This window comes from Sprattus sprattus (genome assembly GCF_963457725.1).
Source record: "Sprattus sprattus genome assembly, chromosome: 14".
Lineage (NCBI taxonomy): Eukaryota > Metazoa > Chordata > Actinopteri > Clupeiformes > Clupeidae > Sprattus > Sprattus sprattus.
The window spans coordinates 32833161-32856728 of record NC_137912.1 but is presented as its reverse complement, the minus strand read 5'-3'; the positions used below and the strand labels follow the sequence as shown (position 1 = coordinate 32856728).

The window sequence follows — 23568 nt, the reverse complement described above, 5'->3', positions numbered from 1 at the left end:
TCAAACAGGTAAAAAATGTTAACAGTGGCCTTGTCTCACTCATGATCAGGGTTACAGAAGACAATGCAATATACACACCTGTTAAATGCATTTAGTTTCTCTCACAGAAATAACAATGCTGAATACAATCTAAATAAAATCGTTATTAATAATGACGCTAGTAATAATGAAGCAAGCTTTCATCGCTGCCTGTATTTTCCAGAGCATATTAACACAAAATACCTACATCCATAAGGAGGGGGAACTATGGGCTGTATGTAGATATGCATCTGGCTGTGCAAGAATAAGCTATTTCACACTCCTGCCTGCCAAAACTGGCATGCACGCGCACACACACACACCACAGAAACACACACATCACAGAAACACACACGCACATACACAAACAAAGCTGTTATTCTGCTACAGCTTCTGGTGGTTCCTCTTCTCCTTGTGCTTCAGCTCCTGCCTCCTCTAGTTTCTGTTGGTACTGACTCTTGAAGAAGCCCGACTGAAATTGAAAGACAAATATGAATGAAAGAAAGGACAAACAGACAACAGCCAGATACTAGATATATGGCATAAAAGAGAGGCAGAGTGAAGATTTATATTAAATCGAATAATTGTAAAATTCCATATTGTTCATTGGTTACTTTGGAGAGGCCAGCTGTCATGAGAGCCAATAGGATCAGACCACCCACTACTCCACCAATGATCTCCTTAGTTAGATTTGGCTCCGCGTAGACCTCCACAAGAGTCTCAATCTACAGGGAACACACACAACAATGCAATGTACTCATGGCAACCTAAAACAATTCACTAAGACTGTTCCCCTTTTGTGTGTATACATAATCACGTCTCTTTAACATTGTTCAGCAACACCATTTTAATCTCTAAACCTCAACTGTTTGAATATACAACTGCTACTTTTTGACTATGTGCTCTGCTGTTACCCTGGTGACAGGTGCGAGGCGTGAGGAGTCTGAGGAGTAGAAGATGTATTTGTTGTTGTCGTACTCCAGCGTGGCAGAGCTGACCAAATGGAACAAAGCAGAACGCAGTCCAGTCTGAGAGAAACAACAAGAAAGAAGGAGAGGAAAGAGATTAAAATGATAATAATGAGGAGAGGAAGAAGATTATAATGATAATGAGGAGAGGAAGGAGATTATAATGATAATGAGGACAAGGAGATAATAATAAAGAGGAGAGGAAGGAGATTATAATAATACATAATGCATATAATAATAATAATAATAATAATAATAATAATAATAATAATAATCAATGAAATTCTGTGTCTGTTTTCCACACATTATTGAACAAAGATACATAATTTTAACCCTTTAAAGTAAGAGTCAGCACCTGTTCAATCCATCCTGAGCTCACGTTCCCTGAGATCATGTAAACTCTGCGGGCGTCTCTAGTCATGTATGACGTACACCTGAACTCCAGACACACAGCAATGGAGCAGTTCTGATAAAGATGACAGATGAACAGCAATGTAACAAAGATCACATCCAATGTCAACAATATGTAACTGTAAAAACTGTTGAAAAAAAAGCATTATGTTATGTAAAAAGAAACAAGAAAAGAGGGGGGCAGAGAGGTGGATAGTGAAGAAGTGAGCATGTTCTAGGGTTCCGCTTCAGGTGAGCATGTTCTAGGGTTACGCTTCAGGTGCGCATGTAATGAGTATGCTTCAGGTGAGCATGTAATGAGTACGATTCAGGTGAGCATGTCCTGGGGACGCTTCAGGTGAGCATATTCTAGTGTTCCGCTTCAGGTGAGCATGTTCTAGTGTGCACTTCAGGTGAGCATGAAATGAGTACGCTTCAGGTAAGCATGTTCTAGGGTATGCTTCAGGTAAGAATGTTCTAGGGTGCACTTCAGGTGAGCATGTAATGAGTATGCTTCCGGTGAGCATGTAATGAATACACTTCAGGTGAGCATGTAATGAGTACGCTTCAGGTGAGCATGTAATGAGTACGCCTCAGGTGAGAATGTAATGAGTACGCTTCAGGTAAGCATGTTCTAGTGTTCCGCTTCAGGTGAGCATGTTCTAGGGTGCACTTCAGGTGAGCATGTAATGAGTCTGTTCAGGTGAGCATGTTCTAGGGTGCACTTCAGCTGAGCATGTAATGAGTACGCTTCAGGTGAGCATGTAATGAGTACGCCTCAGGTGAGAATGTAATGAGTACGCTTCCGGTGAGCATGTAATGAATACACTTCAGGTGAGCATGTAATGAGTACGCTTCAGGTGAGCATGTAATGAGTACGCCTCAGGTGAGAATGTAATGAGTACGCTTCAGGTAAGCATGTTCTAGTGTTCCGCTTCAGGTGAGCATGTTCTAGGGTGCACTTCAGGTGAGAATGTAATGAGTATGCTTCAGGTGAGCATGTTCTAGGGTGCACTTCAGCTGAGCATGTAATGAGTACACTGCAAAAATGCTTTTCTAACCTAGTGTTATTACTCTTATATTGAGATGAAAAAATCTAGTTGGTCTTGTTTCTAGCTAAATTGTACTTACCTAGTGCTCTTTGGTAAGGTTATTTTTGCCTATTTCAAGCAAATATTACTTATTTTAAGAAATCTTAACAAGCCAAATTTGCTTAACGCACTGGCAGCCAAATTTGCTTGTTTTAAGCCAAATTTGCTTAACGCACTGGCAGCCATATTTGCTTGTTAAGATTTCTTAAAATAAGTAATATTTGCTTGAAATAGGCAAAAATAACCTTACCAAAGAGCACTAGGTAAGTTCAATTTAGCTAGAAACAAGACCAACTAGATTTTTTCATCTCAATATAAGAGTAATAACACTAGGTTAGAAAAGCATTTTTGCAGTGTACGCTTCAGGTGAGCATGTCCTGGGGACGCTTCAGGTGAGCATATTGTAGTGTTCCGCTTCAGGTGAGCATGTTCTAGTGTGCACTTCAGGTGAGCATGTAATATGTACGCCTCAGGTGAGCATGAAAGGAGTACGCTTCAGGTAAGCATGTACTGAGTATGCTTCCGGTGAGCACGCTTCAGGTGACAGGTACTGGGTATGCTTCAGGTGAGCATGTTATGAGTACACTTCAGGTGGGCATGTAATGAGTACGCCTCAGGTGATCATGTACTGGGTACGCTTAAAGATCACTCATGGGCTCCCAAATAATGGATGTTTTGACTTTTGAATGCATCATAACTAATCCCCTTATCGCACTTAACACTACAAGTACCACTTGAAGTAAATACTTAGACATGTTTCTATGTAAAGTAAAGTCCTGTGAAACGTTATAAAGTTCTGCTAATCACCACATCAGGCTCCTTGTTGTCCTTGAAGGTGTGCTGCAGGTCTGTGATGATTGGGCTCTTCTCACCCCCTCTAGTGCATCCCTGGATCTAACAGAGGATCAAAATACACAGTCCATTAAAACTATTATTCAAAACATAAACGGATTATCTCTGGATCAAATGGGCAATGAAAATAGACATCCCTGTACTCCCCGGGAGTTACATTCAGTACACAGAAACTTCACAAAAATATCAATATACTTATTTTCTTTCAATATATATGCAATTTTCATGAACATCATCTGCAGCGACTTATCACAGTGGCCTGCATGTTTTATATTATATTATATTATATTATATTATAATTACAGGATATATATACACTGCAAAAATGCTTTTCTTACCTAGTGTTATTACTCTTATATTGAGATGAAAAAATCTAGTTGGTCTTGTTTCTAGCTAAATTGTACTTACCTAGTGCTCTTTGGTAAGGTTATTTTTGCCTATTTCAAGCAAATATTACTTATTTTAAGAAATCTTAACAAGCAAATTTGGCTGCCAGTGCGTTAAGCAAATTTGGCTTAAAACAAGCAAATTTGGCTGCCAGTGCGTTAAGCAAATTTGGCTTGTTAAGATTTCTTAAAATAAGTAATATTTGCTTGAAATAGGCAAAAATAACCTTACCAAAGAGCACTAGGTAAGTACAATTTAGCTAGAAACAAGACCAACTAGATTTTTTCATCTCAATATAAGAGTAATAACACTAGGTTAGAAAAGCATTTTTGCAGTGTATACACTGCAAAAATGCTTTTCTAACCTAGTGTTATTACTCTTATATTGAGATGAAAAAATCTAGTTGGTCTTGTTTCTAGCTAAATTGTACTTACCTAGTGCTCTTTGGTAAGGTTATTTTTGCCTATTTCAAGCAAATATTACTTATTTTAAGAAATCTTAACAAGCAAATTTGGCTGCCAGTGCGTTAAGCAAATTTGGCTTAAAACAAGCAAATTTGGCTGCCAGTGCGTTAAGCAAATTTGGCTTGTTAAGATTTCTTAAATTAAGTAATATTTGCTTGAAATAGGCAAAAATAACCTTACCAAAGAGCACTAGGTAAGTACAATTTAGCTAGAAACAAGACCAACTAGATTTTTTCATCTCAATATAAGAGTAATAACACTAGGTTAGAAAAGCATTTTTGCAGTGTATATATATATACAGTATATATTATTATTATATACTGCAATGTATATTATATAACAATTATAATAGTGTGAATATTAATTAGTACACACATCTAAGCTGTCCACATTTGTCCAGATGTTTTTGCCTTTCAGTTTTACTGGAACATGTATGATTGTCGTCAGATTGAGTCCTCTAAGGCCATTTGTCACCTGTGATAGAAAGAGAGACAGACAAACAGAGAGAAGGGGGCATGGGGAGAGACAGAGAAGCAGAGGAAGGAAAATAGGGAGATGAACTAAATAGTGTGGATGAGAGCTGGTTCAATCTCGGTGGATATGATTGTACATGTTTTTGTTTTGTTATAAACAGGAAAAGATATTAAAAAGATGCAGGGTGCACTGATACCCTCCAACCTAGCCTATGGCTTATAACCCAACAGGTTGCACTGCAGCCATCATGCCCAAAGCCATACTTTACAACAACAACAACACCTCCGTGAGCATGTCACTGGGGTTATCAATGGACACCTTCCTTGAAAGTGAAAGTCCTCTCTATGGCAGAGGTGGTGTAGACACACACACTCTGAAATTAACCTCTGCATTTAACCCATCCAGGGAAGTGACACACACACACACACAGTGAAGTGAAGTAACACTAACCCGGAGCAGTGGGCTGCCATTGGCAGCGCCCAGGGAGCAGTGATCAGGGTTAGGTGCCTTGCTCAAGGGCACTTCAGCCGTGGATGTGGGCATGGGAGAGCAGTGGTCTACCACTTGCCCCGCCCACATTTTTCCTACTGGTCGGGGATTGAACCGGCCACCCTACGGTTTCCGGCCTGAAACCCTAACCAGTAGGCCACGGCCTTCGTCAGTGTTTCACTGAATTACACCCACAACACCCCCTGAAGGCTCAACAGTAGTGTGTTTCACTGAATTAGACCCATGACACCCCCTGAAGGCTCAACAGTAGTGTGTTTCACTGAATTAGACCCATAACACCCGCTGAAGGCTCAACAGTAGTGTGTTTCACTGAATTAGACCCATGACACCCCCTGAAGGCTCAACAGTAGTGTGTTTCACTGAATTAGACCCATAACACCCCCTGAAGGCTCAACAGTAGTGTGTTTCACTGAATTAGACCCACAACACCCCCTGAAGGCTCAACAGTAGTGTGTTTCACTGAATTAGACCCACAACACCCCCTGAAGGCTCAACAGTAGTGTGTTTCACTGAATTAGACCCATAACACCCCCTGAAGGCTCAACAGTAGTGTTTGGCATCCCAGACCTGGCCCCCCTCCATGCTAACAATGGGTTAGGAATGTGATAGAAATAAAGATGATAAATATATCATGCCATTCTTTATACATCCAATGTTTATATATCCAATGCAACTATACCACTAAGTATATAGTCCATCTAATCCGACTCATTAGGTTACAAAGTAACAGAGATTAACACAATTTTACAATGTCAAAGTATAGTGTTATGCAAGTACAAGCATCAGTGGTTTACTCTACCTCTAAATTCTGCATCACTGGCCTTTGGAGGTCGTTATTACCGGCGGTAAAATTAATGTAGTTTGTTGTGTCATCAAATCTGATTGAACAAGAAATGAAATAGATTTAAAAACAAAACTGCAGCCTGAGAGAAATATATTTTAAGAGTGTTTCAAAGAACTTTGACCTTTTCAGTATGACATAGATGCTGTATTTGACCCCAATGTCCAGAGACTTGGACAGTTCGCTATCAGGAGCGTGTTTCTCGTTGTCACTAAAAACAGATCATAGTTTGACTCAATGGGCAGCATGGGCTCTAAGCCCTAACATCTCAAAAACTTGGGTAGTGAAAAACAGATGTACTAAAATATATGGTCAACCTATACTACCGTTCAAAAGTTTGGGGTCGCTTACAAATGTTTTTGTTTTTCATGAAAACATACATGAAATTAGTTTGAATAGGAGATATAGTAATTGGCAAGGTTAGAAAAAATGTTTTTTAATTTAAATAATAATTGTGCCCTTCAAAATGTTCTTTTGTCAAAGAATCATCCATTTGCTTTTCTTTCGAAAAAAAGGAAATTCCTAAGTGACCCCTAACCTTTGAACGGTAGTCACATTGGGCCTGTTATTGTGGGTGTAGAATTTACCTTGAAGCCTGGGCCTGTATGGTGACTCTGTCAGCAAATTGACTGTTGCCATCAATTCCATACTGAACAACAAAGACAACCTGAAAAATATAATGAAAATATGTATCATTATAATTCAAATATAATGAAATAATTATCGTTATAGTTAAAGTAGCATTCCGGATCAATTGCTAATCGCTTATAATATGCTAGCGGCTAAAACTAACGAAATCTCTTGAAATGTGCTGACTTTATGACAAACTAGTTAGTCAACAACTGTCCTAACACAGTCAAATATCAAGCAAGTGCAACACAAGGCAAAGCAAGACGGCAAATAAGCTACTTACTAGTTCGACAGTAAAAAGCCGAGCGGCTTCAGGCAATCCTGCATTTAGCAGTAATATGCCTATGGACCCTGGTATGGCAATGACACCGTGATTCTGGCTATTCTCCATATTAAAAGTCATTGTAGCGCCCCAATTTTTTTCAAGCTGTTATTTTAAGGTAAAACTGCTTATCCTAACCCTAATCCTGAAGTACAATTGTTGCATAATGCTTCTTTAAAATAAAATAATAAAAAGACTTTCTGGACTAGGCTTTTGCATTTTCACATTCCTTTAGTCTATTTTGTGTATATAAAAGGACAGTGTGTACTGTGTGTGAATGTGTGTGTGTGTGTGTGTGTGTGTGTGTGTGTGTGTGACATTTGGCTCAGTTGAAAACACAATTCAGATGTGAACAGTGCCCTCCACTGGTGTTGACCAGTTATCACTACTGATACAGTACAAATTAGAGCGTGTACTTAGTGTTTTTTGACCTTATCACCAGCCCTTAGGATGGGTCTGTTAATGCTGCAGTCAGTCTTCCCCTGGGTGGATCCATCTGGACTAACTAGAGAACTGCACTCCACTCTGCCCTGTCACAGCAAACACAGACACAAGCTTAGTATTGAACATACTTTTCAATATAATACCAGTAATATCGCATGTAAGGATAATGGATGACAAGGGGTTTGACAAGCAAACAATTATTGGTAAAGGTCCTGTAGGAGAGGACGTGAGAGTACGACAGAGACACAAACACATATAGTCATGAAATCATACAGACATACACACACACATAAACACACACACACACACACACACACACACACACACACACCTAGGTCTTGGTGAAGGTCCTGTAGGAGAGGACGTGAGGGTTGGACAGAGACACACACACACATACATACACACACACACACACACACACACACACACACACACCTGGGTCTTGGCGAAGGTCCTGTAGGAGAGGCCATATGGGTAGGACAGAGACACACGGGTGTTGTAGGAGTTTTCTCCCTTATTCTCCACCATCACTGTCACATTCATCTCCTGTGCAATGCCCACCTCTATGGTAGAGGACCTGTTGGAACCAGGCAACAGCGCTCAAGAACCCTTCTACGAGGAGTCTTTACCAAAAAAAGGAACTGCTTGCATAAAAAATGGTTCTTCTCAGCAGATTAACCTGCTAGTCAAATGTGTGTGGTGCAAGGCTATGACATCCTCAATATGAATTACTTTCAAATCAGGTTTGAATGATGTTTTCACCCCCCAGTGAGAGTGTCGTCATGATATTCATTTTGGTTTCATGATCATGTTGCATTTTGAGCCACTGATTTTGTTACATCAATGGGAAAAATACCTCCACTTGACATTCCATAATGTAAGAGTATCATTGGTCGTCCTGATTGTGGAGTTTGCAGTGTGTCAGTAAACCCTACACAGCTGCAACATCTACAGTGTCTCTGTTCTCTCTACTTCGCGTTACTTAGGGCTGCTAGTGGTGGTTCAGTGGTTAGCGTCGCAGCTTTCTTAATGTGGTCATTCATTCGCTAAAAGTGTCTGCTACAAAACCAGATCTTTACCTGTTACTTTAGTTTCTCTTCATGTTCCCACTGAGCATTTCTACATTCAATACTTCCAACGCTTTTTTATCCACTATCAATCTGATGTTTCCTTGAGTGTATGTATACATACAGTATATACAGCATGTATGCAAATGTTAGTTATACTGATGCATGTATGAACTTATTGGCTTGCTTCTTATTCTCGCCTTAGTGCTTGCTCCAGGGAGGTTCAGGCTCTGGGGTCTCTGAGGCGCCTACACACAATTTCAAGTGCTACTGGCGCTTTATAAATACAACTGAACTGAACACTCCACAAATGTATACGAATGTAACTGTCAGTAACACCATCTGGTGAAGGTACACATCTTATTTATGAGATGCAACAATGATTGATGATCCACATAAGGTATATAAGGTTTACACAGTTATTGAAGAGCCTTCTTTGATCTTTTGCAGACTTACCCAGAAAAGTTAATGTCAATTCGTATGTCGTCTTCACAGACTTTGTCTTCTCCACAGTCGATCTCAAAATGTAACTGCGGCACATAAATCAGTTGGGCTCAGACAACTTATTAGGCTATTAGTAATGACAACAAACAGGCCTTGAAAAAGTTACTTGGACACACACACATGCAAAGACATTTACATTTAGCAGACACTTTTATCCAAAGCAACATTCAAGGGAGAGAACAATCAAGCCTCGAGCAATAGAGTCCTAGTGTAACAATAAATACTATTTTACATAAGAAATAGAAATGAAGTGCAGTTAATGTTACTGTTGTAAGTGCAAGTAAAGTTAGGAAGGGAGGTGCTCTCTGAAGAGTTGGGTCTTCAAGAGCTTCTTAAAAAACATCGAAACATTATAAAAACCTTAGTCAAGAGTGCCATGTTAGTAGGATTAGCTTCAAAAACAACAAAAAGTAATGATGTCTATTAATGAAAAAACAATTGTTATCACCTTGTGGTCTGTGACTTTAATGGGACCGCTGGCCAGCTGTGGTACCAGGCCCTCTGCAGTCTGTATAGGAACCCCCTCAAAGGAGACGATCACCTGGACGTCCACAGGACTCAGAGCATCCTCAGGTAAGCACTGGAGGAGACAGGGAACCGGGGGTGGAGGCAGGATGGAGGGAAACATGGTGGGTGAGATTCAATGAAAATAAGAGGATGCAAATATTATATTATATATTTATCATATTAACACATTTAGCGATAGCTATGTATACCACATGTAACGTGATTGTCTTGACCCACATCAAAAATTCCTTCATATTTACATAAATGTGTTCAGTGTGTTTGAGGGCCTTTGTCCTGAGAATGGATAACATGGTAGTTTGCCTTTCACTGTTATAGTCCAAAGCAGACCCAAAGCAGTTGCCCTTTCTAAGGACTACAAACTAACCTTCACGAAGAAAGGATGCGGGAAACAGTGTTTTTGAAGTGACACTTGGGACAGGAAGGTTTTCTCTTTTTCCTTGTCTGTGAAGTAGGCGCGAGTCCGTTGCCGGACATAATCCAGCTTCAGGGTGTAGCTGAGTTTTGCTTGCAGGTCTAAAAGAAGAACAAGCTCTCATTCAGTGCCATCTCTTACACCTCTTAGTCACACATTTGCTTGTGTCAGCGATGGCTTCTTTTGATGAGGATTTGGTATCGCCAATCTCACGGTGAGGATACTAGTCAGTAAACTCCAGTGTAAGAACTGAAAGTGGATATAAGATAGCATTCATTGCAGAATAAAGTCAATGATGTAGAGAATTGGTAATACTTTGTACTAGATCTGAGTTCGATAATCAGAAGAGCCAAGAGCCATCAAGATTGAGGATAACTGGAGCTGGTTTAATAACATACACACGCCGACAGACGAACAGGAGTTTGGAGTCCGGAATCCAAGATCTAACTAGCCACAGAATACACACTGTTCTTATACCCATCAGAAATCCCAGAATAGTATGTAATTTTACCTCCACATATGACTTGTCTCTAACACTACCCAAATAGGGAAACAACCCCTTTTAGCCAGAGTCTGAATGTCTGCCTAGGTCCAGCTGCCATTCTGCTGGGCCTAACTATTTTTTGGTACTGTAAGCAAAACCCCACCTGTCTAAAGACAGTATACCCTGAAATAGGGAAGCCCTGCCTTCCAGTTAAGGTAAACTGAAAGCGCACATGAGTGTTATACTATTCATAAGTGACTAGGCTATTTCAGTTTAACACAAAACTCTAATTCAGGACTACATATTCGCCCCTTTGTGAATTAATTCACACCTTATCCTAACACCTGTTACAACCTAAACATTTATTACTATACTATACAGCAAACAAGCACAGTTTTACTTATACAGTAAAGCCTACAACTAACCTTATGCTAAACATCACATTACTCCAAACATCCAATACAGCTATGTCACCAACTTCCAGTAGTTTACATCACAGAACAATAATGCCTCCCTAGGGTACGCCTAGGAGAGTTTTACACACACAGAGACCATGGAACATTCCCATATGGCCTGTCATATGAAAAATAAAAAATACACAAGTATGGAAATATAGCTTCGTCTAAAAAGCTACAAGCACATTTGTCTATTTTACTGAGGCACTCTCTGTTTATCTAAACTATTACACACACAATTTTACTATAGACATTAACTTCACTATGGATACTCAATTTCTTTTTACCCATTACACTTTACCATTACGCTTCACATTCATCTCTAGGAAGTATAGTTCCTTGAGAGGCCTTTCTGTATATGAGGGAAATCCTTTAAAGAATAATAATACGCCCCTTTGTTCACATCATACGTTATTACATTTTCCCTGAGTTATTACATTATACTCATAAGTAAATCAACTACTGCATTATACTTTTAATACATAACACATGACTGCTGGTGTGGTGATTCTTCAACTTCCTTTGAGTCTGCCGTAGAATCAGAGGTTGCGATAGTGGTAAACCACTTATCGCTCTGCCTGGCGAGGGCAGACTAGCACTTGATTTTGGCCTGCTACTTTGTTTGTTTCTTTTTTTCCAGGGCTAATATGGTCTAGTCACCTAGTTCCCATTTGCCACCGTTGGAGTCAGGACTGCCTCCCTGACCCATAATGTCTTAGTTGCTCATAACCTGTAACATTTCAAGCGCTTCATCGTTACCATAAGACATTGTTAACCCCACTCGGCTTTCACTTTTATCAACCAACACTGTCATCTGGGTAAATTGAGAAGCTATTGCTCTGACTGCAAGTGACCTGCAACAAGGAATAACACAACATACAATTAGACTGAACACCAATACGATTAGTGCAATGATACCAAGTACTGAAGCAAACCAGGTCCCCCATCCCCCGAAGATGCTCTTGAACCAGTCTGCTAATACAGAACCCATCTCAGGGGGGCCTGCATTCTGCTTCAGCTCTGTCCGTAAATTAAACAGTTTGTTCATTGCTATTGTGAAATTCCCACCAGGTGCTGTGTCCACGTTAATAACTTTTGTTCGTTGCATTATGGCTACTCTAGCACATTTCCCTGTCCAATCATGAGGTAGCGTGTTTCTTAATCCAAATTCTTTTCCACACGCCCACCATATATCAGCTAATGGAGCATCCTGTGGAGAATGGGGGAAATGATAAGCATACATACATGTTCTTCGACCGTCTAGGAATCTATCCATTTTAGTACAGTTAGTCATGCCTGGTTTACATCTGATAGGAACAAGTCCTCGCAGCTCCCATGCTTGCCTGTATAACATAGATTTCTTATTTGAAGTGTTAAAAGGACCACTGGTAACCAGTGTCCAAGTTCTATTACAATTTCCTTCAAAAATACCCACATGCTCTTTATTAGTCATGTCAAAACATTCGTAATTGAAATATTCTTCTACAGTGTACTCACGGATTTCCGCTAAATCAGTTTCTGGCCAATTGTGTACATCTAATTTACAATGGTCTCTCAATGTGTATGCAACACCCTTTTCAACATGAAATGTCCTATTTTTATGTGAATGACTTCCCATGTATATCATCCAACAGTTCTTTCCTGCAATGACAAGAAACATTCATTCACTGCAGCATTTCCATGACCTTCACAGCCTCTCATCCAGGTCGAGCTGCTGCAACAGAATGCTTCCCATTCTAACCCTGATACAATAAATTGTAGTAGTCCCATCACCTTGTGGTCCTGAAATTATACAAAAAGTTAGTACAATATTAGACACTAGAACCTTGATATCACCATAGGCTGGGAGCTCTTTTTGGTTAAAAGCTTCACCTATACCCAGTCTCCTGACTGGATCAGTCCATCTGCATCCACCTGTGTGTATATAATCTCCAAAAATTAGAAATGACAGGTACACATAATTTCCACATGCCCTCTAGACATGCTCTAAAAGTGTAATATGATTGATGATTTGCAGTACTTGTATTCCATGCTTCCCATACATTCTTATTGTTATACTAAAAGCATTGCTGTAATGCTAAAAACAAAAATAATATCACATATTTAAGAAGTATACTTACCCTCTCTTAATTTTGGTCCTGTACTTAGACATTCCTCAATATAAATCACTCCATATCTCCAATACCTTTTCATATCTATGTAGTACGTAACTACCTATACGATCACACCTTTTAGTGTAAAGTATTACCCAAAAGTTTTATCCGCACTCCTTTTCTCTGATTAGAGATGCTACAAACATAGCATTATACAAATTGTAATCCCAAACCTCCCATAATTAGGGTGACCATAACCCCAAATTCAAAATTGTTCTCATATACCCCCCCTTACTTAAACTCAAAGTGCGTACAAAACAACAGGGCTAATAACATGTATGAAGTTACCATGTGGCCATCATAGTACATTCATATTTTATCATGCCCGCAGTTAATCCCCTTTTTTATCCAATGGTCTTATTCCATCAAGATTCATCACATATTTCTCAGTATATTTTCTAGTACTAAGTTTACTGCAAAGTAATTGTTGAATCCTGTGTGGCAAACAACCAAAGCCCACACGGCTTATCACATATATAATGGCTAACCCCCCTTAGTAACATAATAGGCTAATAACCAAACGGCTTACATTGATGTTCACAATCTGCATACTACATCAACCCTACTCAATACCAGGATATATCACTAGTAAACTAATACTTCACAGGCATGGCATTCCTACCTCATGCCCCTCACCCACTGAAAGTACAATTACCCGTGGCATACCTTCCCTTGATGCCATTTCTGTTCCTCAACAAAAACCCCTTAGTGTAGATATTACAGCCAAGCCTGTAAGAGACACTTAAAACCACATATATTCACCTATACCTTCATGTGTTAACATAAAACTAACACAATTCCCCTCTCACATCTTCACTGTTTGGAAGATTCTCATTTTTCCTCACGGACTCACAGACACGCCCCTTCCTGTCACTCAGAAGAACAGCAACTTCAATACTGCTACATGTCTTATCCAGTGTGCGATAGCTGAACAAAAACCACACATACCTATCTTCATCACACAAACACACAAGCCTTTCTTACAAACACGCACAAACATACCCACAAATCTTTGAATTACACACATCCATACAGACCCACTCATATTATTAAAACTCCCCATATATACCCTAAACTGTGATTCCTTATTGGAATATGTTTTCTCACCTGACACCCCCTTAATCTCAAGCCAACCATTCCAAAACTCCTTCAAACCTCCTTGTCATTCACATAAGACATATACCTCCATACCCATAATGGCCTAGTTCTAAGTTTCACTGACGCCCGCACATTGTATAAATAAGAATACTGACAAGAGAAACTTTCAATACTCTACTCCTCTTTTCTCCATGTCTCTATTTTCTCCGTATTTCTCTCCTGTTTACCATGTCTAATTTTCAAATTCTAAATGCATATCTAGTTAAATCTATCTTAAGTGTTTGTGTTGAGAATCATCTTATCTTTTAAACCCCTTATTAACCCTATCTTTATATGACATATAATGGATATACTCACTATCAATAAGGATCATTTACTCTAAACCTGTGTTTTTGTAGGTGTAACAAAAGTCTGAAGGACCATCATGTTACCTGCAGTGAAGTTCTCTATCAGCTTGGTTTGATTACATTTGCGGCGTAAGAAGTGCTTGGAGAACCATTGTGAGGCATGGTGTCTGATTAGTCAAAGAAAGTCCAGCCTAGGTACACTCAATTTAAATTCTCATATGGCAAAACACATAATTCTCTAACAAATGAATAGGAGTATGATTTTAAATGAATATGGGCATCCTTACTTCCTTCCCACTCATATTAATTGATACTGGAATTGTAGAATTCACTAGGCCTTTTATTAATACTACACACCCCAGTACAGGGAAACTAGACCCCCTGGTTTCACCAATTCATGGCTGAGCATACCCTCGTCCCACCACATAGTGCATATACTTGAGAGAAGTCCTTGCTGTGTGGGTGGTCATGTCGGAGTCCTATTCACCTGCCACCTCCCTTCACCCCCTTCTCCCTCTTTCCTCTGAGGGCTGCTGCCACTGTCAAGATGGCTGTGTCCAGTTGGATTGTTCATTGGCTGGTCGTGAGCTGCCATGAAACTCTTTGGGAGGGGATTGCTGTGAGACGCCAAGCAGATGCCAAGCAGACGCCGACACAGGCATGAATTGCAGTCTCAGGCCAGATGCAAGGGCCTGAGCTATCTTTGTCCTTCTCACATAGTCCAGTTAGTTTTGCATTCAGATCTTAGGCATAGATCCAAGCAAGATGTTTTCTTTCCATCTCTCTTTCCAGACGAGTTGTATTGGAGCACTTTCTTGCACATATGGGTAGTAGAGGTCAGCCCAGCCACAACCTGATGTCCCCACAGTCAATAGTTATATGTGTCGGCCTTTTTCTATGTGTAGCATTTTCCTGCTATTTCTGATTCTTAATTACTGCCTTCTCTGTTTTCTCTATTCTTGACTTATCTCACACTTTCCCTAATGGACTATGTGCTGTCTCTTTTACTCCTGTTTAAACCTTAATGGAAGCACTAGTGTTAACAACTCTGGCTGTGGAAATTTTCCTCTTCCACCTCACCACTAAAGTTATCCAAAAGTTATATTTACAGATCCCCATCAATTAGGCTACTTTTTACCTTAAGTTATAATGCTTTTTATCTTGTTCCCTTTTCTGGACTGTCTCCAACACTCAGACATCCCCACACCTCAGCCTGCATTCTCCACAAACTTCTCAATTGCCTTATCATTTTATCAAATAACTTTTTCCTTATCCTATTTTCAGTGGCGCAAAAAGTGGGTATGCGCTGTATGCGGCGCATAGGGGCGCCGCACCCATGGAGGCGCCAAAGCGATGGTAAAAAAATAATAATATTAAAATGTTTGGGGTATTTTCTATATATAGCTACTATTGTGCGTTTCTAAATCATTTCTGCATTTCCTTAATGTTATATAACATTTTAGAGGACTAAAGAGGCTAGAGTAGGCGCCTCATCTCTTAAGATTCCATAATAGAATTTTTACATAGAAGAGGGAGCTTGAGCGCCGTGACCGCTGAACACACAAGCAGTTTGAACTAGGCTACGAGTAGTGAGTTGGTTGGATGGAAGATGGATAAAGCAAAAAAAAAAGGGGGGGGGGGGGGGGGGGCGCCAAAATTGTTGCTGCATACCCCCCTGACACTGGGCAGTTGCATCCCTGCCTATTTTCCTTGGCCTTAAAGCATTAAAAATCAATGTCTCTTCTTTCACAATTTTCTTTATCAAGTGCTCCATGTCTGCCTTTGAGCAATCCTGTTTTATTGTTTCCGTCACAAATCCATTAATGAGAACAATTATTTCATCTATCTTACCCCAAAACTTCTCATAGTATTTGTTAATGACGCCATATTCTTATATGTAACCCTCTCTCTCCAGTTAGTCAACGGCCCACTGAAACTCTACGTTGTTTTCTGGTAATCTATGTTAACGGGTGGTTGGGCGTCGTTCAAAGTATTTAACACAGGAGATGAAAAGGAGGTTTCGTAATGGTGGCAAGATTTATTGTATTCCACACAGCATCTATCTCCTTCATCTAACACACACACTCACCGATTCATTCAACGCATCTCTGACATCAGAGCTCCTCAAACTGTACGGGTCACCCCGAGGTACAAACACCCCAGCGCAAACGAAATACAAACACCCTCTTCTGTTATTATGGTGTCATCAGCCAGAGACCAAAATGCAGCGCTAACGCCTAGTTTCTCACTTGCTTCCGACAAATACAATTTGCTTATTTCTTCCCACGCCATCCTTTGAATTCAAATTTTTACCACAGCTCTCTGTATTATAATTATTCCTCTCTCTCTTTTCTGACCACAGCCGTATACTTTAAACTATATTACTGTACCTTGAAAAATAATTCTTTGCTTAAAGCTTACTCAAGGATTTTTCCTCTTCCTCTGTGTGACAAGGAGCAGTACGGGAGGGGCTAACCCCTCCTTTCTCTGCTTCTCCTACGCGCTGTCCCTCTGTCTCTCTCCCTTTATGACAGAAAATAACTCGTATGGCAGGATGATATGGCCCAACCTTTTTCCCCTACTCACAATTCTGTCAAATAACATTAATTACAATGTCTTTTCCACATATAATTTTCTCAACAAACAATTTAGTAATCTCGCTGCCCCACATTTAAATTTCTTACGATCACCTAATCTTTTTGCCAATTTAAAAATACTCACAATAACCTACTACTTATCATCATACAAGTCTTCCAATTTTAAACTCTAAATTCAATTGCCTAATGTATTCTTTTTAGCTTATGTTTCTTCCAAAAACTTAAAAACAACTCTAAAACTTATATTTTAAACTTTATAACAACAACAATCTCAAATTCTCTAGAATTCACTATACTCACAATGCAGTCTCTCATCTGCTTTCTCCACTAGTCACGAAATTACCTTTAAAGGAATATTCAATGACAATCTCATTTCAATGACAATTTCTCATTTATGATTCATTGACAATTCATAACTGAACAACTGCGTGTGGTGTTTATACCGGTGTGTCTGTTGCTTAAGGAAATGTGTCAATACTATCTCCCAACACCCTTTTGTTTTATACCTTATGTGTTGGATGTATTTAACTTATTCTCAGTTTAAATGCTTAATACTTCAACTTACAATATTTCACAGAATCGTCATTCTTTGAAACTACACATAACATAAATACCACACTCTTTACCGAAGAGAGCATTACTCATAGCGCTATACTTTCACCAACAACTTAAACAACATAGGCCTACACGTAATACTTTTACAATTTAACACACTTTGTCAACGCAGAGATCCCACAATTACCACCTTTCTTTAACATTAACCACCTTTCTTTAATTACACCTTTCTTTAATTACACCTTTCTTTAATTACACCTTTCTTTAATTATCACGTTATTCACGAAGAGATCCTCTTCTATCCGTTTTTACTATAGGCTATCATCCACTCGTAACTCAGGCTCACACACTATCTCACAATGCAAGGAGCTCCTGTCCAACCTGCACACTCTTTCTTGCAGAGAGACCTTCTCCAATCTGCACACACACACCCTTTATTCTAAAGAAATATAATTATACCAACGTTTTTCCTACCGTATATGCCTGTAGCGTTTGTACTCCTACTGCGCATGCGTAACTCTATTGAGCATGCTGGGAAGTGGAGTCCTACACACTATCAGCGCATAACACCATACCATTTAACCGAAAGCACGGCGAACTCCTCTCACTCGTAAACTTTCACTTTAGACACGATATACACAATACGTACACACCAAGACATTGGTATACAAACATACACTTCAACAAACTTCACCAAGACATTAGTATACAAACATACACGTTCTACAAACATAAGACATATTATTACCAGGTATTCCAATGTTCCTCAACCTTAAGACTCTTTAATTTAGAATTCTTTAACTGAGGACTACGTCAGGATAGCCGTAATCGCTTCTGACTTCACTCAGCTGCATATATTTTAGCAAAAGTATGCCATTCTTACCAATTAATGCGCGCTTGCAGCTGAACGAGAGCCAGGCGGCGAAAACCACATCTCCTGACGCTTTCTTTGTCCTTATTCAGTACCTTTCGCGGTCGACAACTATGATGTAGAGCAGGGGTCTTCAACGTTTTCCAGGCCAGGGACCCCCAAACTGATGGCGAGATGAGCAGGGACCCCCTACTATATAAATTGCATAAAATTTTGTTTATAATATACTGGGCCTAGTGCCAAATAAACATAGCTACCCTGTTATTGTGTATTCAATACTAAGCTATTCAAATAATACAAAGGTTAATATATTCATTAACATTTACATTTTTTAACATTGAATTTAACCTAACATTTTTGAACAACGAATTTAACAATGAATTGAATTTATCATTTAACAACATGAAAGGAACAGGGTGGCCGTGCCACTGCCATTCATAAACATACTACTTGCAAACAACTCTGAGCTAACAATTAATAACAACTTCTCCTCAAGCATCTGTCGATGGCACACATCCTCCCACATTAGTGAGATGTATCTTCTTTTCAATAACTCCTGACTGACACGATCCAAAGGATGACGGAGGAGGAGTCTGGCGCATGGAGTTGTGATGACAACATAGATGTTATAGTGAGATTGACAGGTCAACAAACCAATCACACCGCTAGCAAGTTGTTAAGATTGTAGGTAGTAGCATGCTTAGTAGCTAGGGGGCTCATACATAGATATCAATAATAAAGGCTAGATAAGTTGTCCGCGTTGCTGGCCGACGGAGTCAAATGTCCGCACAATTCGGACATTTTGAGACGGAATAGCTCGCTCAGATAGGTGCCATAAATACACAAGCACAAGCTATTTATGTAAAATCAATAGGCTACTAAAACTCAGCATACAGAATGGCAACAGGAAATACATACATACTTTTATTATCACCGTTTTAAAAGCAATATTACTGATATAATAAAATACCGGTGATCCCACGGGATCTCGTTTTAAGGGAACGTTCACAAGAACAGACTGCACACAATTCTGGCATCTTCATTGGCAATAAAGTCAGCAATTTCCTGTGGAAATCATAATGTAGATGTTTAACAAACCAACCCGATTGGAAATCATGTGCAACTTCAGTTTTATTATGTGCAACTTAAGTTGTATTGAAAAGAAAGAACAATTATGCCTCGCCAATTGATGTAAAATGATTGAAACACAATAGCCGTGATACACAATAAAGCTGCACATTTCAACATGTTCAAGCATCGAGAATTATTACCAAGGTAATGACGTTTGTAAATCAAGTAATTTGTAAATCCGTCAAGATTTCCGCAAGGTATGAGTGTAAACGATTGTGAAGATCACTGACGTTACCTAACGTACCACTGATCCCTCCCGGAACTATTCCGTCCTTAAAATGGCCTCCTGTGCGGACATTCACGAGTCCGTCGTTGCAACCCCTTGGGCTCATACACCTTGCAAATCCTCTCAGATTTATTTTTCAGTTAAGTTTTTTGCCCTTGTACAGTGTCTATTTCTCTTTATTTATTTTTAAAAATCTAAGCAAAAAAATGTCAAACTAACAATTTATAGGTACAAACAAGACCAGCTATGGAGTTTGGTCCGCCATCTTTTATTTTTGATCTTCGCGCTCTTTAGGCAGAAACGCGATCTGATTGGCTAATGCCTGTGCTGTCGTATTTGCATGAAAGGTGCTGTGAGTGAACCGGTGCCCAGCTTGAGAGAGCTGTGGGTAGCTGAATGTGTCGATTGGACTGAAAGATAACGTCTTCTCGATCAATTTATACGTTTGCTACAATATGTTGGATTTATGTTAATGTAAATTTAAAGGGAATAAATACAATTCTGATTCGGAAGACATTTACATTTGTGGGGGAAAAAATTGGTTGATTTTTTTTTTTTTTTAAATATTAAAAAAAAATGTTTTATCAACCAAAGATTTCGCGACCCCCCTGCAGTACCTCCGCGGACCCCCTGGGGGTCGCGGACCCCCTGTTGAAGACCCCTGATGTAGAGAATTGGTAATACTTTGTACTAGATCTGAGTTCGATAATCAGAAGAGCCAAGAGCCATCAAGATTGAGGATAACTGGAGCTGGTTTAATAACATACACACGCCGACAGACGAACAGGAGTTTGGAGTCCGGAATCCAAGATCTAACTAGCCACAGAATACACACTGTTCTTATACCCATCAGAAATCCCAGAATAGTATGTAATTTTACCTCCACATATGACTTGTCTCTAACACTACCCAAATAGGGAAACAACCCCTTTTAGCCAGAGTCTGAATGTCTGCCTAGGTCCAGCTGCCATTCTGCTGGGCCTAACTATTTTTTGGTACTGTAAGCAAAACCCCACCTGTCTAAAGACAGTATACCCTGAAATAGGGAAGCCCTGCCTTCCAGTTAAGGTAAACTGAAAGCGCACATGAGTGTTATACTATTCATAAGTGACTAGGCTATTTCAGTTTAACACAAAACTCTAATTCAGGACTACATCAACTCTAGAGAATCTCTGTGTGTCCAAACAGTAAATCTGAACGGTCTGAACTTGCTGCGTCTGTACCGTCTGAACTTGTCTTGTCTGAACAGTGTTTAAATTCGACTCTATTTTCTATATGTTGCTTGGAATCACGTGTGTATCATGTGCATATGCTAAATCGCACATATGTACATATGTTATATAATCTGATACGTGAATTAATCTATCAGTTTGCCCCTGATTCTCTCTTCTCCTTCTCTCCTCCCTTCGCTTCTGCGCCCCATTCCCCTTTCCTTTTCTATCTCTATCTCTCTACCTGTCCCCTCGCAAGCAGATGGGTTCTCCTTTTTGAGCAGAAGTTCTGCTCAAGGTTCCTGTAAAAAGGGAATATTACTTGCCCCAGTCACCTTATTGCCTGCTCTAAGTTCAGGCTCTGGGCTCTATAAAGTGCATAGAGACAATTTCAATCGATACTGGCGCTATATAACTACTTATTGAATTGAACGTTTTTTTCCAGACATGCACAAAATGAGTAAGGAATAATGAACACAGTGAATGTTTTGAAGATGATGCTTTGACAGAGCATGTGATGACTGTACCTTTGAAGTTGTCAGTAGTGGCCTTGGTCATGCTGAAACACACTGATGCTGTGATCTCTTGGGAATCCTTGCAGCCAGAGATAGAGGTGGGGATTTTGGGTGTGGTAAAGGTTACACTGGTCACCATGGATACGATGGGCCTGGACCTGACCATCAGAACACAATACAACGATCATCTCAGAAACACAGAAACACACACATGCATACCCACTGACATCCCTGTAAGCAAAATTACGTCCCCTAGACGTCCTGCGTAAATGTAAATGTAAACGTAAATGTGTATGGTTCCCGTGACAACTTTACGACGTTTTGCACGACGTTCCAAGACCGTCCCGAGGACGTTGTGGTGACAACTGGGAAACGTTTTCTATAGGTCCTGGGGACGTTATGCAGGATGTTGCAAGCACCTCCCGAGGGCGTTGTGGTTACGTCTGGGGAACGTGTTTCTATAGGTCCTGGGGACGTTCTGCAGGAAGTTGCAAGAACGTCCTGAGGGCATTGTGGTGACATCTGGGAAACGTGTTTTAGACGTCCTGGGTACGTTATTCAAGGATACACCGCGGACGTAGCAGGCACGACCGTTTTTGCTGAGCTAAATGAAGAAAATAAAAATATAATAGATCGCGGAGCCGTCATTTTGCTTACAGGGCGCACACACACACAAGTACAAGTTCATTTATATTATACATTTCATATGATATGCATAGACACACACACAGAGACACACACGATTACAAAGATTGCGGGCATGGGAATTGAACCGTAAACCTTCCTATTACTAAACCAGATCGTTACCTACTGTACTAACGCTGTCTGATTACTATTGTGTCACTTTAACACGTTTATCACAGTGTGAGACAGCCAACAAACTTAGCCTTTTTTTCCTAGGGTTTGAAGAAAAGCATATTGTAGCGATCTCAGTCACTACGCATTGAGGGTTTTCCTTAATGATTCCTTTTTTAATTAAAATCCATGGCACGTCACGGACGTGCAGGCAGGGAGGCAGAATAACTAGCCGAACTAAGAATGATGAAATAAAATAAATATGAATGCTTCTCTACTGATCTGTGCTATAAATGTAATGTCTGCATGATTCCAATACAATGCATACATAGGAAGGTCTATCAAGTGTCTATAGCTTTAACATTGAGCTTTCCACAGGCCTTCAAAGATGCTGCAACAGAACGTATAGAGCTCACCGGTCAAATTGTCTGATTGGAATTTCTTTAAAAATCCCGTCTCGCAAACACAATCTGGATTTGACAACAATCCTAATATTTAGGCCTATAAAGCAAACTTGCACTGCCCTTATTATGTTTTAAAGGAACAGGCTAATCTTCCGTTAGAAAGTTATTTAACAACACGCATATGCTGCATTTTAAATAAAGCACAATCCCTCGGCGCAAACCCCCAGCGCAGAAGTTGCGTATACGAGAGCGGTATTGCAGACAGAGTTTTGGAAAATTTAGGCTATAGCTCGCACTCGCAGCATATTGAAAATTGGAGCTGTGAACTTAGTTCAAAATTTTGAATGATGAACAATGAACTGAGCTACTTCATGTAGAAAGTGAACTTTCCAAACACTGAATACCTGAAGCCCTAGATGTTCGAACAGCATCACCAGAGAAAAAGCTGCAATGTCGGGCGTTTATGTCGTTATGGAGTGACAAGTTCTCTTGGCTCAGGTGCGAGGTAATTGATAGTCACAGTAAAATATTCTGTTAGCAATGCGAAAAGGCGACGCAAAGGATTCACAAGAGGGTCGAATAATTTAAGAATATCTGCTCTCATTAAACAGAGCAATGACCATGTTGCAGCGCTCATTTTAACGCCACAGCAGGTTGCGATTAAAGGCCACTTATTGACGCGCATCAGACATTAATGTTTTTGTTTCCCATTGTAAACTTAGGAAAATAAACATGTTGCATTCTAAACTACCTGATTATGTTATTATTTAAGCTATGCAGGCCGTCAGTTTTCTTCAATAGGCTAATTTAGTAGCAGAAAGAGA

General features: G+C 39.8%; 1 pseudogene across 1 annotated transcript in view; it reads right to left on the bottom strand.

Annotated features, from left to right (window-relative positions):
• Nucleotides 1-394: 394 nt before the first annotated feature.
• Nucleotides 395-23568, bottom strand: part of LOC308375604 (integrin alpha-X-like) — a 32401-nt pseudogene continuing 9227 nt past the window's right edge. Inside the window, exons 11-25 of the transcript in view lie at nucleotides 21558-21703; nucleotides 9855-10003; nucleotides 9411-9542; nucleotides 8915-8988; nucleotides 7827-7968; nucleotides 7379-7477; nucleotides 6583-6662; nucleotides 6120-6206; nucleotides 5954-6032; nucleotides 4546-4644; nucleotides 3275-3361; nucleotides 1342-1452; nucleotides 933-1046; nucleotides 633-743; nucleotides 395-490 (exon numbers count right to left, since the gene is read on the bottom strand). The product of the transcript in view is annotated as an integrin alpha-X-like (transcript). The remainder of the gene's footprint in view (nucleotides 491-632; nucleotides 744-932; nucleotides 1047-1341; nucleotides 1453-3274; nucleotides 3362-4545; nucleotides 4645-5953; nucleotides 6033-6119; nucleotides 6207-6582; nucleotides 6663-7378; nucleotides 7478-7826; nucleotides 7969-8914; nucleotides 8989-9410; nucleotides 9543-9854; nucleotides 10004-21557; nucleotides 21704-23568) is intronic.